Raw genomic sequence first — 20,799 nt, 5'->3', positions numbered from 1 at the left:
ATGGTTTCAAATCACCAACTTTTTGGTTAGCAGCCAAGCTTCTAACCACTGAGCACAAAGGTTACTTATAGCTCTGTCCAAGCCCAGGCCCATTACCGTCAAGTCGATTCCGACTCATATCAACCCTGTAGGACAGAGTAGAACTGCCCCATATGATTTCCAAGGAGCAGCCGGTAGGTTTGAATTGTAGACCTTTCGGTTAGCAGCCATAGCTCTTAACCACTTCACCACCAGGGCCCCTGTAGCCTGTCCCATGCTGTAATTATTTTCCTTTCTGCAGATCAACAACTTCACCCTGTTACCCATAGGAGGAGTCAGAGGGTGTTTGTTTGTTTGGCAGTCTGGGAGTTAATAATATTGGGACCATTTCTGAGAGCCTGTGGAGTAAAAAGCCCTTGGTGGGCTCTCAGGAGAACCATGGAACATTCTGCCCATTGGCTATCACCTAGATCTTTCCTTTAAGAAGGAAACCCAAGGGCTTGGAGACCATTGGCATAGATGTAGTGCACTACAAAAACAAACACACAAACAAAAAACCCTTGCCATTGAATCTATTCTGACTCATAGCAACCCTATAGGACAGAGTAGAACTGCCCCATACAGTTTCCAAGGAGCGCCTAGGTGGATTTGAACTGCCAATGTTTTGGTTAGCAGCTGTAGCACCTAACCACTATGCAATCACAGTTTCTGTAGTGCACTATAGCCGGCGCGAAAGGTACTTTGGCTCAAGCATCCAAATGTGGCCCATACCTTCCTGGTATGGAATACTGGAGCCAAGCTCCCCAAAAGCTGCCAGAGAGAGTTGACCAAGTATCTGTAATGGCTCAAACCTTTCATCAGACTCTGAAACCTGCATTTAAGCCAATCTAAGACTTGTGGAACAAAAGCTTCTAGAAGCTGGTCTTAAAGTTTCAAAGGGGAATGTGAAGACTAAGGAGATTCCTCAAACATATGATGGTCTGAGTCATCTAAGATATACTGTACCAATTGTCCCTACTTAAGAGAGCACTGTGCAGCTCATACAGGAGAAAATATTGGGTGGGAGATTGCTGTTGTTGCTGTTAGGTGCCTTCAAGTTGTTTCTGATGTACAATGACCCTATGTACAACAGAACAAGACACTGCCCAGTCCTGTGCCTCCTTACAATCAAGTCTACATTTGAGCCAATTGTTGCAGCCACTGTGTCAATCCATCTCTTACCTTTTTTTTTCACTGACTTTACTAAATATGCTGTCCTTCTTCAGGGACTGGCCCCTCCACATAACATGTCCAAAGTATGTAAGATGAAGTTTTGCCACCCTCCCTTCTAAGGAACATTCTATCTGCACTTCTTCCAAGACAAATTTGTTCACTCTTCTGGCAGTCTATGGTATATTCAATACTCTTCATGAACAACATAATTCAAAGGCAACAATTCTTCTTTGATCATCCTTATTCATTGTTCAGCTTTCACATAACATTATGGATTGAATTGTGTCCCCCCAAAATATCTGTCAACTTGGTTGGGCCATGTTTCCCAGTATTGTGTGATTGTTCATCATTTTGTCATCTGATGTGATTTTTCTATGTGTTGTAAATACTATCTCTATGATGTTAATGAGATGGGATTAGCAGCAGTTATATTAATGAGGCAGGGCAGAAACCACAAGATTGTATCTTGAGCCAATCTCTTTTAAGATACAAAAGAGAGAAGCAAAAAGAGAGACAAGGGGACCTCAGACCACGAAGAAGGCCGTGACGGGAGTGGAGGTTCCTATGTGGAGAAACCTCTAGACAAAGGGAAGATTGATCGCATGGACCTTCTTCCAGAACGGACAGAGAGGGAAAGCCTTCCCTTAGAGCTAGTGCTCTGAGTTTGGACTTATAACCACCCAGACTGTGAGAGAATGGATTTCTCTTTGTTGAGGCCATCCACTTGTGGTATTTCTGTTGTGGCAGCACTAGATAACTAAGACACATGCAAAAGAGTGATTGAAAATATCATGGCTTGGTGAGGCACATTTCAGTCCTCAAAGTGATATCTTTGCTGTTGAACACTTTAAAGAGATCTTTTTCAGCAGATTTGCCCAATGCGGTACGCCCTTTGATTTCTTGACTGCTGCTTCATGGGTGTTGATTGTGGACCCAAGTAAGATGAAATCCTTGATCACTTCAATGTTTTTGCCATTTATCATGATGTTGCTTATAGGACCAGTTGTGAGGATTTTTGTTTTCTTTATGTTGAGGTGTAATCCATACTAAAGGCTGTGGTCTTTGGTCTTCATCAGTAAGTGCTTCAAGTCCTCTTCACTTTCAGCAAGCAAGGTTGTGTCATCTGCATATCGTGAGTTGTTAATGAGTCATCCCCCAATCCTGATGCCCCGTTCTTCTTCATATAGTCCAGCTTCTCGGATTATTTGCTCAGCATACAGATTGAATAGGTATGGTGAAAGGATACAACCCTGATGCACACATTTCCTGACTTCAAAACACCCAGTATTCACTTGTTCTATCCAAACAACTGCCTCTTGGTCTACGTACAGGTTCCTCATGAGCACAATTAAGTGTTCTGGAATTTCCATCCTTTGAAATGTTACCCATAATTTGTTATGATCAATCAATACAGCAAATAGCTTTGCATAGTCAATAAAACACAGGTAAACATCTTTCTAATATTCTCTGCTTTCAGTCAGACCCATCTGACATCAGTAATGATATCTCTCTTTCTATATCCTCTTCTGAATATGGCTTGAATTTCTGGCAGTTCCTTGTTGATATACAGCTGCAGCTGTTTTTTGAGTGATCTTCATTAAAATTTTATTTGCCTGTAACAGTGATGATATTGTTCGATAATTTTCACATTCTGTTGGATGACCCTTCTTTGGAATAAGCATAAATATGGATCTCTTCCAGTTAGTTGGCCAGGTAGCTGTCTTCAAAATTTCTTGGTATAAATGAGTGAGCACTTCCAGCGATGCATCCATTTGTAAAGATTACAATCTAGAAAATCCTATGGACAGTTCTGGTTTGTCACACAGGGTTGCTATGAGTCGAAAATCGATGCAAGGGTACCTAAAATAACAACTGCAACTTAACTGCAGTGTTGCACTATCATTTACCAAGTGATTTCCCATTCCCACATCCTGTGAGCCTCATGGTAACCTGTAAAGCATGCCTGTCAAGTGATTTTTATCCCATTTTCCAGGAGATTAAACTGACCTGAGGTGGGATTAATGGACATGCCTCCGACAGCACAAGTAGGCAGTGGCAGAAAGAGGGCTCAAAATTCCTGTTCCTAATCCTTCCCCCTTACTCTTTCTCTACCTCCCTCCTCATTCCTCTTCAATTGAGTATGATTTCTTTGAGAAATTGCAAGGGACCATAGAGATATCAAGATAATAATGAGTACATGTTATTTCTTGTTTCAAACAGGAGAAAAATCATCGACATTAAAGACCCCAGCCTGATAAAATTCTGTGGAAATTTTCTAGAACACACTTAGTAGATAATTTGTGAACACTTACAAATAAAGCAATGATATGAAAGTAATATAAAACGTCCTTTAGTGTCAGTCATTGAAAAAAATAAAAGAAAATATTGTAAACGCAGTAAAGTTTTTGAGAAAAAAACCAAATTTTCTATAATGGCAGAAATATAAATGGACAGGTCAGGATGGTTTCCTACACATAACTTGCCTGGATGGATTTCATATTTTTTTTTTGAGAATAATGCATAGAAGTGAGGTTTAGAACATAACTGAATTATGTGGCTTGTATCTGGTAAAAAATCCTGTACAGAGAGTTAGTATCAAACTCATGGTGTTTCTAGTGAGTCTTTGGACCTATATTAACATTTTTTTAAAGAACTTAGCTGCTGATCTAATTTGCCAATGATCTGAAGATAGGAAACACAACACAAAGTTGAAATAATGAACCATCAAATTCTGGTCAAATTTAATCAGGATAAAAATGAGGATAAACAAACTCAACTGCACAAACATGGGACGGGACTAGAACAGGTTTAACATAAAGTAATGTGAAAAAGACCTGGGATTCTACCCTAGTCAACTGAAAGTGTGGAGGGAGAAGCAAAGGGCTCTCCAAGAAATTTGCCCTCCTTTCTAGAGCAGTGTTTCTCAATCTTGGCTGAGTATTGGGATCACTTGAGAAATGTTACCAAGTACTTATGCACAGGACCCATCATAGATAATCTGATTTAATTAGCCTGGATCATGGCTTGGGCATCAAAATTTTTTATAGTTCCTCTTGTGATTCTTTGGTTAAGAGCTACGGCTACTAACTCCAAAAGGTCAACAGTTTGAATCCACCAGCTGCTCCTTGGAAACCCTATGGGGCAATTCTACTTTTTGCTGTGGGGTCACTGTGAGTCGGAATTGACTTGATGGCTATGTTTTTTCTTTTTTTTTCCTGTGATTCTACTGTGCAGTCAAATTTGCCAATCACTGCTCTAGGCCTGTAGATTTCAAACTTGATTGTGTATCTGAATTACCTGGTGGGAGGACTTGTTGAAGCACAGATTGCTGGGCCCCACTCCCAGAGTTTCTGATTCAATGAGTCTGGAGTAACCCACAACCCAGTGCTGTCGAGTCGATTCTGACTCATAGCAACCCCATAGGACAGAGTAGAACTGCCCCATAGAGTTTCCAAGGAGCGCCTGGCGGATTCAAACTACCAAACCTTTGTTTAGTAGCTGTAGCACTTAACCACTACGCCACCAGGGTTTCCAAGTCTGGAGTAGGGCGAGAAAATTTGTACTCCAACAGTGATCCCAGGTGATATTCATGCTACTAGTCTGGGTACAACACTTTGAGAACTGCTGCTCTAGATGAACCTGGAGTCCTCCAGATAAAACTACCCAAATCAAAACCAAATCTACTTCTGTCGAGCCAGTTCTGACTCCTAGTGACCCTATAGGACAAAGTAGAACTGCTCCATAGGGTTTACAAGGCTGTAAGTCTTTATGGAAGCAGACTGCCACATCTTTCTCTCATGGAACGGCTGGTGGGTTCAAACCACCAAATTTTTGGTTAGCAGCCAAGCATTTTAACCACTGCACCACCAGGGCTCCTAGATAAAATTGAAAGCTTTTCAATTCTACTGTTGGTATTGAGTCCTGAGACACAAAACTCATCTCTCTATCTTCCTTCTCTTCTGAGCAAAATTTATGCAAAGAGCTTTAGCTTCCTCTTTAGATCTTCATAATATCTGTTTCTAGTGGATAGGGCCAGGTAGGACTGGGGGATACTGACCTGACGTCTTTTATTGTGAGGACATGTAATGGGATCTGATGTCATGATGCTGCTTCCAATTGCTAGAGGAGACAATGATCTCAGTGTAGAACTGAGCTTAAAGTTATAGACCTCCCAGGAACTAGTCCCAGAATGCAAGCCAGAATGTACTTTTCTTGTCTTTGGGAGTGAATTAGGATGGAGGATGAATGGAAACCTCAAACTCTGTCATCAGGAGACTTCTCCAAGTATTAATGGAATGACCTGTGCACTACTGACTATAGACACATGTAGAAGACAGGATACAATCATAAATTGTTCAGAAATCCAAAGGCAAACCATTCTCCTAAAACTTTCTCCCTCTCTCTTCCCAGTACCATCCCTACCCAAACATTCCCACACAGAACTCCTAGTGCTGACTTAGCCCATCTCTATACCTTCAGGGCCACTGCCCCACGTCTCTCTCCTTAGACATACTTTGTGAGTTCCATTCCTTTTTGCTTGTTATACATGGTATTTCCTTGTCAGTTTCTTTTGAGTTGCTTTTCAATAAGCTTAGAAATAATAATCATCTTTATTTGCACTTACCAAGTAGCTTCCCTATAGCACGCGTTATGATTCAGGAGCTTTAATCCTTGTAACAGTCCTGCAGTGTAGTTACTGTTAAATCTATTTTGCATATGAGATGGAGCAGTGACATGATTCACATTTATAAATTATGTAACTTATTGAAAGAAAATGACTCATAGGGTTAATGCAAGTAATATTAATGAGCAGATTAAATGGGTTTACAGCCCAGTTTCCCTTTTTTCCCCTAAATAATCTGTGCTTTTTTTTCCCAGACATTGAAGTGGATATCTTTAATAGAGCCACTAGAGCGAGGCTGTGGGCAAGAAACCAAACCAAACCCACTGCTGTGAAGTCTGTTCTGACTCATAGCGACGAAATGGGACAAAGTAGAACTGCCCCCTATGGGGGGGTTCCCAAGGCTATAATCTTTAGGGAAGCAGACTACCACATCAGCCTCCCACAGAGCAGCTGTTGGGTTAGAACAATGATGAATGTGAGAAGCATCTCACAATATGGATGAATTTGGAGGGCATTACGCTGAGTGAAATAAGTCAATCACAAAAGGACAAATATTATATGAGACCACTACTATAAAAACTCATGAAAAGTTTTACACACAAAAATAAACAATCTTTGATGGTTACAAGGGGAAGGGACGGGTGAGGATGGAAAAATACTAGACAATAGATAAGTGGTAATTTTGGTGAAGGGTAAGATAGTACACAATACTGGGGAAGCCAGCACAACTTGTATAAGACAAGGTCATGAAAGCTCCATAGATATATCCAAACTCTCTGAGGGACCAAGTTGCTAGAATGGGGGCTGTGGAGACCATGGTCTCGGGGAACATCTAGCTCGATTGACATAACATAGTTTATAAATAAAATGTTCTACGTTTTACTTTGGTGAGTAGTGTCTGGGTCTTAAAGTGTGTGAGATGCCATCTAAGATACTCCACTGGTCTCACCACTTTGGGAGCAAGGGAGAATGCAAAAAACTAAAGACACATAGGAAAGATTAGTCCAAATATCTAATGGACCACAACTACCACGGCCTTCACCAGTCTGAGTCCAGTACAACTAGATGGTGCTTGGCTACTAACACTGACTGCTCTGTCAGGGATCACAATAGTGGATCCCCGACAGAGCTGGAGAAAAATGCAGAACAAAATTCTAACCCACAAAAAACAAACAAACAAAAACAAAAAACCAGACTTACTGGCCTGACAGAGACTGGAGAAACCCAGAGAATAGGGTCCCCAGACATCCTTTTAGCTCAGTAATGAAGCCACTCCTGAGGTTCACCCTTCAGCTAAAGATTAGACAGACCCATAAAACAAAGTGAGACCAAAGAGGCACACCATCGCAAGGGCCAGGGCTAGAAGACAAGAGGGGACGGGAAAGCTGGTGACAGGGAACCCAAGTTCAAAAGGGAGGGTGTTGACATGTCGTGGGGTTGTTAACCAATGTCATAAAACAATATGTGTACTCACTGTTGAATGAGAAGGTATTTTTCTGTAAACCTTCATCTAAAGTACAATAAAAAAAAAAAAAAGAAAAAACAGGGATAACACTAGGGGCCCTACTACATAAACAAATAATACTAAATAAATAAATAGTATACAAACCATAACTAAAAATGTACAAATACCAGAAGGTAAACTAGATAACTGGAAGCTCCTAAAAATTAAACACGCCCATCAAAAGAGAAAAAAGAGAATCTACAGGGGAAAAGTTTTTGGTCATGCTACATCTGACAAGGGTTTGATCTCTATAACCTACAAAATACTTCAACATCTCAACAACAAAAAGACAAATAATCCAATTAAAAAATGAGCAAAGGATATGAACAGATCACCAAAGAAGACATTCAGGCGGCTAACAGAAACATGAGGAAATGCTTGTGATCATTAGTTATTAACCAAAAAAAGAAAACAAACGAACAAACAAACCCATTGCAGTCAAGTTGATCCTGACTCATAGTGATCCTATAGGACAGAGTAGAATTGCCCATAGGGTTTCCAAGGAGTGGCTGGTGGATTTGAACTGCCAATGTTTTGGTTAGCAGCTAGCTGCTTAACCACTGCACCACCAGGGCTCCCATTAACCATTGTTGCTTTTGTTAGGTGCTGTCAAGTCTGTTTCAACTCATAGCAACCCTGTGTACAATGAAATGAAGCACTGCCCAGGCCTGTGCCATCCTCACAATGATTGTTATGCTTGAGCCCATTGTTGCAGCCACCGTGTCAATCCATCTCATTGAGGCTCTTCCTCTTTTCACTGACCCTCTATTTTAGCAAGCATGATGTCCTTCTCCATGGACTGATCCCTCCTGATAACATGTGAGACGCAGTCTCGCCATCCTTGCTTCTGAACAGCATTCGGGCTGTACTTCTTTCAAGACAGATTTGTTTACTTTTGAGCCATTAGAGGAGTAAACCCCGCCCACTGCCGTCGAGTCGATTCCAACTCATAGCGACCGTGTAGGACAGGATAGAACTGCCCCACAGAGTTTCCAAGGAGCTCCTGGAAGATTTGAACTGCTGACCTGTTGGTTAACAGCCGTAGCACTTAACCACTACTCTACCAGGGTTTCATCAGAATTACAATGTGGTACCTTCTCATCCTGACAATATTGGCACTAAAAAAACAAAACAAAAAAACCCAGAAAATAACAAGTGTTGGAGAGGTTGTGGGGAGATTGGAACTCTTATGCACTGCTGGTGGGAATGTAAAATGGTACAACAACTCTAAAAAATAATATGTTACCTTCTTAAAAATCTAGAAATAGAAATACCATATGATCCAGCAATCCCAGCCCCAGGAATAAATATATCCTAGAGAAATAAGAGCCGTCACAAGAATAGACATATGCACACCCATATTCATTGCAGCATTATTCACAACAGCAAAAAGATGGAAACAACCTAAGTGCTCACCAATAGATGAATAGATAAATTATGATACATACACTCAATGGAATACTAAGCAAGGATAAGGAATGATGATCAATCTGCAAAAAATCTTACAACATGGATGAATCTGGAGGGCATTATGTGGAGTAAAATAAGTCAATCAAAAAACGACAAATATTGTATGACACCACTATTATAAAAACTCAAGAAAAGTTTACACACAGATAAAAAAATTCTTTGATGGTTATGGGTTTGGGGGGTATGGGGAGGGAAAATCACTAGCTAGATAATAGACAAGTTTCAACTTTGGTGAAGGGAAAGAGAACACACAACATAGGGCAAGTATCTTAGGCTGGGTTCCCTAGAGAAGAAAGCCAGTAAATCATGTAAATATATACAAAGATTTATATCAAGAAAGGAAACCCTGGTGGCAGAGTGGTTCAGTGCTACAGTTGCTACCCAAAAGGTCAACCAGGTGCTCCTTGGACGCTCTATGGGGCAGTTCCACTCTGTCCTATAGGGTAGCTATGAGTCGGAATCAAATCAACAGCAATGAGTTTACATCAAGGAATCAGCTCACTCGATGGTAGAGGCTGGAATGTCCCAAGTCCCTGGATCAGAATAGAGGCTTCTCCCAATTCACATAGACTCAGATGCTGATGAGCCCAAGATTGGCAGGTCAGAGAGTAGAGCTCTTGCTCACAGGCTGTGAAGATCAATGAATCCCAAGATAGGCAGGTAAGAACACAGGGTTTCTCCAGATTCATGTAGCTGCAGGGGCTGGCAAATGAAAGATCGGGAGGTAAGAGAACAGGGATCTTGCTCAGAGGCTGTGAAGATCAACGAATCCCAGTATCAGCAGGTAAGCTGCTAGCTTGAGTTTCAAGAACCGGAGGTCAGACGAACAGGAGTCAGCTGCAGGATCCAGAGAGGGCGAAAGCCAGAATGTCCACTTATATTCAGATGCAGGCCTCACACCCAAGGAAACTCCCTTTCAATGGATTGGCTACTCGTAGTAGATCCCATCACGAGGGTGATCACATATAAACACTGAAAATTATGGCCCAGCCAAGTTGACACACAATCTTAACTGTCACAGGAAATCAGCATTACTTGACCAAGGCAAAGTCATAGAATTTTCCTAGAGATGTCCAAACACCTTGGGGGACCCAGTTACTGGGGCTGAGGGCTACGAACCATAGTCTCAAGGGATACCTAGGTCAATTGGCATAACATAGTTCATAAAAAAAGAGAAGTTGTTGGTCTTGCAAAATTCTATCATTCGATGTCCAGTATTGTTTCTATCACCAAGGCCATATTTTCCAATATTGATCCTTCTTCTTTGCTTCCAACTTTCGCATTCCAATCGCCAGTAATTATCAATGCATCCTGATTGCATGTTCCATCAATTTCAGACTGCAGCAGCTGATAAAAATCTTCTATTTCTTCATCTCTGACCATAGTGGTTGGTGGGTTAAGTTTGAATTATAGTCGTATTAACTGGTCTTCCTTGTAGGCGTGTGGATATTATCCTATCACTGACAGCGTTGTACTTCAGATCTTGAAACATTCTTTTTGAAGATGAATGCAAAACCATTCCTCTTTGAGTTGTCATTCCCAGCATAGTAGACTATAGGATTGTCTGATTCAAAATGGCCAATACCAGTCCACTTCAGCTCACTAATGCCTGGGATATCTATGTTTATGTGTTTCATTTCATTTTTGATGATTTCCAATTTTCCTAGATTTATACTTCATACATTCCAGGTTCAGATTATTAATGGATGTTTGCAGCTGTTTCTTCTCATTTTGAGTTGTGCCACAACAGCGATTGAAGGTCCTGAAAGCTTTACTCCATTCAAGTCATTAAGGTTGATTCTACTTTGAGGAGGCAGCTCTTTGCCAGTCATCTTTTGAGTGCCTTCCAACCCAGGGGGCTCGTCTTATCAGACAATGTTCTGCTGCTATTCATAAGGTTTCCACTGGCTAATGCTTTTCAGAAGTAGACTGCCAGGCCCTTCTTCCTAGTCTGTCTTAGTCTGGAAGCTCAGCTGAAACTGTCCTCCATGGGTGACCCTGCTGGTACCTGAATACCGGTGGCATAGCTTCCAGCGTCACAGCAACATGCAAGCCCCCACAGTATGACAAACTGACAGACTTTTTCATTGCAAATACCTTCTTTCACCAACATAAACGGCGACTATACGCAGGGACCTTGCCAGATGTAACACGCAGAGATCAAATTGATTACATCTGTGGAAAGAGATGATGGAAAAGCTCAATATCATCAGTCAGAACAAGGCCAGAGGCCAACTGTGGAACAGACCATCAATTGCTCATATGCCAACTTCAAGCTGAAACTGAAGAAAATCAGAGCAAGTACACGAAAGCCAAAATACGACCTTGAGTACATCCCACCTGAATTTAGACACCATCTGAAGAATAGACTTGATGCATTGAACACCAGTGACCAAAGACCAGACAAGTTGTGGGATGATATTAAGGCCATCATCCATGAAGAAAGCAAGAGGTCATTGAAAAGACAGGAAAGAAAGAAAAGACCAAGAAGGATGTCAAAGGAGACTCTGAAACTTGCTTTTGAATGTCGAGCAACTAAAGCAAAAGGAAGAATTGATGAAGTAAAAGAACTAACGGGAAGACTTCGAAGGGCCTCTCGAGAAGACAAAGAGCTATAATGACATGTGCAAAGAGCTGGAGATGGAAAACCAAAAGGGAAGAACACGCTTGGTGTTTCTCAAGCTGAAAGAACTGAAGAAAAAAATCAAGCCTCGAGTTGCAATAGTGAAGGATTCTATGGGGAAAATATTAAATGACGCAGGAAGCATCAAAAGAAGACGGAAGGAATACGAAGAGTCATTATACCAAAAAGAATTAGTTGATGTTCAACCATTTCAAGAGGTGGCATATTATCAGGAACTGATGGTACTGAAGGAAGTCCAAGCTGTCCTGAAGGCACTGGCAAAAAAACAAGGCTCCAGGAACTGATGGAATATCAATCGAGATATTTCAACAAACAGATCCAGCGCTGGAGGTGTTCACTCGTCTATGCCAAGAAATATGGAAGACAGCTTCCTGGCCAACTGACTGGAAGAGATCCATATTTATGCCTATTCCCAAGAAAGGTGATCCAACTGAATGTGGAAATTATAGAACAATATCATTAATATCACACGCAAGCAAAATTTTGCTAAAGATCATTCAAAAACGGCTGCAGCGATACATTGACAGAAATTCAGGCTGGTTTCAGAAGAGGACATGGAACCAGGGATATCATTGCTGATGTCAGATGGATCCTGGCTGAAAGCAGAGAATACTGGAAGGATGCTTACCTGTGCTTTATTGACTATGCAAAGGCATTCGACTATGTGGATCATAACAAATTATGGATAACATTGCAAAGAATGGGAATTCCAGAACACTTAATAGTGCTCATGAGGAACCTTTACATAGATCCAGAGGCAGTTGTTTGGACAGAACAAGGGGATACTGATCGGTTTAAAGTCAGGAAAGGTGTGCGTCAGGGTTGTATTCTTTCACCATACCTATTCAATCTGTATGCGGAGCAAATAACAAGAGAAGCTGGACTGTATGAAGAAGAATGGGGCATCAGGATTGGAGGAAGACTCATTAACAACCTGTGTTATGCAGATGACACAACCTTGCTTGCTGAAAGTGAAGAGGACTTGAAGCACTTACTAATGAAGATCAAACACCACAGCCTTCAGTATGGATTGCACCTCAACGTAAAGAAAACAAAAATCCTCACAACCAGACCAATGAGCAACATCATGATAAATGGAGAAAAGATTGAAGTTGTCAAGGATTTCATTTTACTTGGATCCACAGTCAACAGCCATGGAAGCAGGAGTCAAGAAATCAAAAGACGCATTGCATTAGGTAAATCTGCTGCAAAGGACCTCTTTAAAGTGTTGAAAAGCAAAGTTGTCACCTGATCCAAGCCATGGTATTTTCAATTGCATCATATGCATGTGAAAGCTGAACAGTGAATAAGGAAGACCAAAGAAGAATTGACGCCTTTGAATTGTGGTGTTGGCAAAGAATATTGAATATACCGTGGACTGCCAAAACAACAAACAAATCTGTCTTGGAAGAAGTACAACCAGAATGCTGTTCAGAAGCAAGGATGGCGAGACTGCATCTTACATACTTTGGACATGTTGTCAGGTGAGATCAGTCCCTGGAGAAGGACATCATGCTTGGCAGAGTACAGGGTCAGTGGAAAAGAGGAAGACCCTCAACGAGGTGGATTGACACAGTGGCTGCAATGATGAGCTCAAGGATAACAACGATTGTGAGGATGGCTTAGGACAGGGTAGTGTTTCACTCTGTTGTGCATAGGATCGCTATGAGTCAGAACCGCCTCGATGGCACCTAACAACAACAACAAGATCATAAAGGAAATTTCTACTTCCTACTTTGGTGAGTAACGTCTAGGATCTTAACAGCTTTCTAGTGGCCATCTAAGATACATCTATTGGTCCCGTCTCGTCTGGAGCAAAGGAAAAAAGAAAAGCAAAGACACAAGGAAAATATTAGTCCAAAGGACCAATGGACCGCTTGAACCACAGCCTCCACCAACCTGAGCCCCGAAGAACTAGATGATGCCCTGCTACCACCACCAACTCCTCTGACAGGGATCGCAATAGAGAGTCCCGGACACAGTGGGAGAAAGATGTGGAAGAAAATTCAAGTTCACAGATTAAGATCAGGCTTATTGGTCTGACAGGAACTGGAGGATTACCCATGACTATGGCCCCTGGACACTCTGCTAACTCAGAACTGAAACTACTCCCAAAGCCCACTTTTCAGACAAAGATTAGGCAGGCATATAAAACAATCACACATGTGAGGAAAGTGCTTGTTGTTATTGTTGTTGTTAGCTGTCATTGAGTCCATTCAGACTCTTAGCATCTCTATAGGAGAGAGTAGAATTGCCCTGTAGGGTTTCCAAGGAGCAGCTGGTGGATTCAAACTACTGACCTTTTTGTTAGCAGCCGTAGCTCTTAACCACTGCACCACTAAGGTTCCAAGTGCTTCTTAGTTCTATCAAATATACAAGATGAAGTTGTCAACTACTATCCAAAAGCAAGATGAAAAGGCAGGGAAGGACAGGAAAACTGGACTAATGGACGCAGGGAACCCAGGGTGGAAAGAGGAAAGTGCTGCTACATTGTGGGAGTTGCAACCAATGTCACAAAGCAATATGAGTGTAAATTTTTGAGTGAGAAACTAACTTGAGCTGTAAACTTTCACCCAAAGCACAATAAAATAATAGAAATAAAAGACTTCACTCCATCTTGCTCTGATGTTTCCTCTTCAACTTGCAGGCTCCCTCAGCCCCACTAAAGCCAGTGGCTTGAAAACTCATATATTCATTAACCTCCTCTCATATCTGAATCTCAATCCCAAATGCTCTTTTTGGCTACCTTGTCTCCTTTTCCCCTTAAACCATTACTCTTCTCCTCCTCTAGGCAGCTCCGGATCATTGGACTGTGTCTGCTTCTTTTAGCATAGATTCCTGCCCTTAAGCCCATCAGTTTTTCTCCTACAAGGCTGCAAGTTCCTGTGTGAAATGGCTGTGCCTTGTAGCAATATGGGGCCCTTGTTCCTGCAGGGCTCACCCCTGTCCGAAATATTTTGCAATAAACCTATTGATCAAGTGACAGTAATATAGCAACATCTCTAAATCAGTTTTCCCCTGACCTGGGCTGTATAATATTAGCTAGATTCCTTACAGTTATCTACTTTATACAACCACAAACATTAACTGTTGCTGTTGTTAGGTGCCGACGAGTTGGTTCCAACTCATAGCGATCCTATGTACCACAGAATGAAACACTGCCTGGTCCCGCACCATCCTTACAATTGGTGTTATGCTTGAGCCCATTGTTGCAGGCACTGTGTCAATCCATCCCGCTGAGGGTCTTCCTCTTTTCTGCCGACCTGCACTTTGCCAAGCATGATGTCCTTCTCCAGGGACTGATCCCTCCTCACAACATGTCCAAACTACGTAAGATGCAGTCTCACCATCCTTGCTTCTAAGGAGCATTCTAGCTGTACTTCTTCCAAGACAGATTTGTTCGTTCTTTTGGCAGTCTGTGGTATATTTAATATTCTTTGCCAACTCCACAATTCAAAGGCATCAATTCTTCTTCGGTCTTCCTTCTTCATTGTCCAGCTTTCACGTGCATGTGATGCAATTGAAAATACCATGGCTTGGGTCAGGGGCACCTTAGTTTTCAAGGTGACGTCTTTGCTTTTAAACTCTTTAAAGAGGCCCTTTGTAGCAGATTTGCCCACTGCAATACGTCTTTTGATTTCTTGACTGCTGCTTCCATGGCTGTTGATTGTGGATCCAAGTAAAATGAAATCCTTGACAACTTCAATCTTTTCTGCATTTATCATTATGTTGCTTATTGGTCCAGTTGTTAGAATTTTTGTTTTCTTTATGTTGAGATGTAATCCATACTGAAGGCTGTGGTCTTTGATCACCATCAGTAAAAACTTCAAGTCCTCTTCACTTTTAGCAAGCAAGGTTATATCATCTGTGTAACACAGGTTGTTAATGAGTCTTCCTCCAATCCTGATGCCCAGTCCTTCTTCATATAGTCCAGCTTCTGGGATTATTTGTTCAGCATACAAATTGAATAAGTATGGTGAAAAGATACAGCCCTGATGCATACCTTTCCTGACTTTAAACTACTCAGTATCCCCTTGTTCTGTCCAAACAACTACCTCTCGATCTGTGTACAGGTTCCTCATGAGCACAATTAAGTATCCTGGAATTCCCTTTCCTTGCAATGTTATCCATAATCTGTTGTGATCCACACAGTCAAATGCTTTTACATTGTCAATAAAACATTTTTTTTTTTTAAACATCCTTCTGGTATTCTCTGCTTTCAGCCAGGGTCCATCTGAGACCAGGAATGATTTCCCTAGTTCCACGTCCTCTTCTGAATCCGGCCTGAATTTCCAGCAGTTCCCTGTCAATATACTGCTGCAGTCACTTTTGAATGATCTTCAGCAAAATTTTGCTTGCATGTGATATTAATGACATTGATAATTTCCACATTCGGTTGGATGGCCTTTCTTGGAAATAGGCATAATTATGAATCTCTTCCAGTTGGTTGGCCAGGTAGTTGCCTTCCAAATTTCTTGGCATAGACGCTGGAAGTGCTGCATCTGTTTGTTGAAACACCTCAATCGATATTCTGTCAATTCCTGGAACTTTGTTTTTCTCCAATGCCTTCAGTGCAGCTTGGACTTCTTTCAGTACCACTGGTTGCTGATTATATGTTACCTCTTGAGAAGGTGGAACATTGACTGATTTTTTTTTTTGGTATAATGACTCTGTGTGTTTCTTCCATGTTCTTTTGATGCTTCCTGGGTCATTTAATATTTTCCCCATAGAACCCTTCACTATTGCAACTCAAAGCTTGAATTTTTTCTTCAGTTCTTTCAGCTTGAGAAATGTTGAATGTGTTCTTCCCTTTTGGTTTGCTAACTCCAGGTCCTTGCACGTGTCGACATAATACTTAACTTTGTCTTCTCGAGCTGCCCTTTGAAATCTTCTATTCAGCTCTTTTATTTCAACATTTCTTCCATTCACTTTAGCTCCTTTGTGTTCAAGAGCAAGATTCAGAGTCTCTTTTGACATCCATTTTGTTCTTTTCTTTCTATTCTGACTTTTAAATAACCTCTTGCTTTCTTCATGTATGATGTCCTGATGTCATTCCACAACATGTCTGGTCTTAGTCATTAGTGTTCAATCCATAAAATCTATTCTTGAGAGGGTCTCTAAATTCGGGTGGGGTATATCAATGTCATACTTTGGCTCTTGTGGACTTTTTAAAATTTTCTTCAGCTTCAACTTAAATTTGCATATGAGTAATTGATGGCCTGTTCTGCAGTCATCCCTTGGCCTGTTCTGACTGATGATATTGTGATTATTGTCTTTCCATGGATGTAATGGATTCGATTCCTATGTTTTCATCTGGGAGGTCCACGTGTATAGTCGCCGTTTATGTTGTTGAAAAAAGGTATTTGCAATGAAGAATTCGTTTGTCTTGCAAAATTCTATCGTGTGATCTCTGGCAACATTTCTATCACCAAGACTATGTTTTCCAACTACCAATCCTTCTTCTTTGCTTCCAACTTTTGTATTGTAATCACTAGTGATTATCAATGCATCTTGATTTCAAGTTTGGTCAATTTCAGACTGTAGAAATTGTTAAAAATCCTCAATTTCTTCATTTTTGGCCTTAGTGGTTGGTGTGTAAATTTAAATAGTAGTCATATTAACTCATTGTCTTTGTAGGCATATGGATATTTTCCTATCACTTACATTATTGTACTTCAGGGTAAGTCTTGAAATGTTCTTTTTAAACGATGAATGCAGTGCCATTCCTCTTCGGTTTGTCATTCCCAGCATAGTAGACTTTATGATTGTCTGATTTGAAAGGGCCAATACCAGTCCATTTCAGCTCACTAATGCCTAGGATGTCGATGTTTCATTTTTGATGACTTCCAATTATCCTTGATTCAAACTTTGTACATTCCACATTCCTATTATTAATGAATGTTTGCAGCTGTTTCTTCTCATTTTGAGTCGTTCCACATCAATAAATGAAGGCCCTGAAAGCTTGACTCCATCCACATCATTAAGGTTGACTGTGCTTTGAAGAGGTAGCTCTTCCCCAGTTAATTTCTCAGTGCCTTCTAATCCGAGGGGCTTATCTTCCAGCACCATATCAGACAATGTCCTGCTCCTTTTCATAAAGTTCTCACTGGCTAATATATTTTTTTAGAAGTAGACCTCCAGGTCCTTCTTCCTAGTCTGTCTTCGTCTGGAAGCTCAGCTGAAACCGGTCCACCATGAGTGACCCTGCTGGTATTTGACTACCCTTGGTATAGCTTCCAGCATCACAGCAACACACAACCAACCACAGTATGACAAACTGACAGATGTATGGGAAACAGTGTAAGTACACATATATTTGTGATTAAATCTACTATCTTACTACTGGCTTTCTTGGAGGAAGTAAAGTTCTCTTTCTTAATAGAATTTGATAAATCAAGTATACATGTTGTAATTTTTAGGGTTACAAGTAAACAAATAGTGAAAGATTATGTAACTGTCAGACCAATTGAGGGGAGAAATACAATAATAAAAAATATACAATCAATTGAACGTAATTCCAGAATGGGGAGATAAGGAAATACAGACTGGTTTAAAAAAAAAAAAAAAAATCCTTGTTTTGTCTACTCATTTCTTGTTCGAATTTAATTTTTTTACTTGGCGGTAATGGTTTCCTCAAATGTTCAGTGTCTCTTCAGGTTTTCATTTGATAATTGATCTTCTCTTGTCAGTGAATATGGGCTCTGCTTACTGCAGCCCGAGGAGCCCTTGTGGCACAGTTGTTAAAGCACTTGGCTGCTAACCAAAACATTAGCTGTTTGAACCCACCAGTGGCTCTTTGGGAGAAAGATGTGGCAGTCTGCTTCTGAAAAGATTTACAGCCTTTTTTTTTTTTTTTTTAATCACCGTAGGGCAGTTATAGTCTGTCCCACAGTTTTGTTACGAGTCGGAGTTGACTTGAACGCAGAGGGTTTTTTTTTTTTTTTTTTCCTACTTAAGCCCCTACCTGGTGATAGTGAGAAAGGAATTGGTACAAAGCCAGGTCCCATGTGCAGGTCATTTGTGTTTTAGATAGGAGAAATCATCCTACTTCTCCAGACCAGGGTCTGTTCATGTCTCCATCAGAATCTTGGCTCTGGAGGGTAAACTTGGGGCTTTCGCTTAGGGACCACAATTCTGTAATTCCCTTCTTCCTTGCTTTTATGTTTTTCTTTGTCCTCTGTTATTTTGAAGGTTTGAAGTAATTCCTTGTTCTGTCCTGCTTCTTACTTAGCCTAAGCACAATTTGTGTGTTCCCCTAGAGCAGATCTCTCATCTTGTTTGGAAAAGAGTTCTCATGCTTTTTGGCATGTTGTGTGATGCCTGGGGAGGGAGAAAGAGACAACTAACCCAGTTGCTTCTAACGTAATTTAAATAATTAATTACCTTAACAGCTGCCCCGGTCTCTGTCCCACTCCCTTACTACTTCTATTTTATGACACTGAACTTAAACTCTCTATTTGCTCTCATTTCTGCATTAGTTTTCCTACGTGCTTACTTTGGGCTAGGGTGGTTCTACCCTTGCTTGTCTAGCAAGTCTCATTTTCATTGTTTTCAGCTCTCCGTAATTACTAAAAATTACTTATCTGTTAATGATATCCCTAACCTTTTGGTCATTTAGTGGAATATAGAGCTGGAGGGGAGATTGACAATTCTACTCAGTCTATCATCTTGATCTAAACTTCCTTCTGGAGTCATGAAACTCTCTGCAGACTTGTTTTTTGTGATGCCACTTTTTCTGAGTTTTCCTGCTACCTTCCTTAGCTTTCTTTTCAGATTCCCCCTGAGAACTCCTCTTTCTGCTAATAGTGGTTTAATCTTAAATTCTCTTAAAGACTTTGGTCTTCTGTGCCTCCACTCAAATTCTTGGGTGGCCTCATCCCTCTGTATTGATGATTATCAGAGTTTACCTCTGTAACCATGTTCTCACTCACTGGCTTATCCCAGTTATACATCTTCTGTCAGCATTGGATTTTTCCAACACTATTCAAAGGAAACATGCTCGAAATGTTACTATTTGTCCCCCATATCTGTCCCTGTCCATGCCTATTGCCTTAGTGAGTGACCGTATATCTTTTATTCAGTTCTCTAAATCAGAATCTGTTTTTGTCATCTTTTTTTTCTTTCTTCTTATCCTACAACCATTATATCACCAAGTACTGTCACTTCTATTTCCTGAACATCTTTCCCATGCATTTACTTTTCTCCATCTTCATTAACAGTAGTGATAGTTTAGGTAATCATTATTACTTCCCTAGAGAGAGGCTGATTTCACTGGCCTAACTCCCTGAATTCAGAATTGTTTCTTCCAGTTGTTTCTCCACATGGTAGCCAGGAAATATTTATGAAACACATTTTTTTTTTCCATTTTGAGGATGAGAATCCTAGAGGGTTTTGGATAATATAGTTTCCCAAATTAGACAAAACCGGGTTTTAATCTCACCTAAACCGTCTGTGTAAACATCTCTGAGCTTCAGTTTCATCTTCTGGAAAATGGGCATAATAGTTTCTGCCTCATTGGTTCATTATGAAAATCAAAGTAGACGTATATCCAAAGCATGTGACCTTTTTATGAATTCACATTACTCATAGAATAAATTTTAAACACCGAAAGATGACTTAAGGCCTTGAATGACCTATGCTTACTCTCTGCTCCTGTTTTATTCTTGAGTAATCCTGAAGCTCTTTCCGTTTCTTCATCTTGGATTTTCTCCATTTTATTGATCCTATCTGGAACACTATTCATCCCCCAACTTTCTTTCCATTTGATTGTATCTTGCACATTCTTCATGTGGCAAATTAGATGTCTCCTTCTCTAGGAAGACTCTCTATTTCCACAAGGTTAGGTTAATTGATCCTACCACGAGCTCTCCTAGGGTACTCTACTTTACCTTGCAAGGGACAGATTGGCCTGTGTTATAATTATCTGTTTACTTATCTGTATTGTTCAATTGTCTGTAAAATCTTTGGGGACAGAGAGTGTGTCTGTTTTTTCACCATTTTGTCTGAATCATATAACATACCACATGACCCATAGTAATTGTTTACTAAGAAAATGTTGACTGAATGAGAGCTAAACCTCACTTTGCTTTCCTTCTTCATATGAGGTAAGTGTTATTTTCATTTTACAAATAAGGGAACTTCAACTCAGAGAAATAACAAGGTCGTGCAATAAATGATTGGAATTGATTTGTCTTAATCAAAGGCCAACTTCTCTATATGGTATCAACTACTACCTTGATTTAGAAAGATGTTGTATTAATTATTGACAGGCATCCAACTTTCTGATCTTCTCAGACCATTCATAATTAAGTGGAGACCCTCAAAGTATAACTTTAAAATGGATCTCCACTGGTGTACTTTCATGTA

This window comes from Elephas maximus, chromosome 7 (assembly GCF_024166365.1).
Source record: "Elephas maximus indicus isolate mEleMax1 chromosome 7, mEleMax1 primary haplotype, whole genome shotgun sequence".
Lineage (NCBI taxonomy): Eukaryota > Metazoa > Chordata > Mammalia > Proboscidea > Elephantidae > Elephas > Elephas maximus.
Note: the sequence above shows the minus strand (reverse complement) of the source record.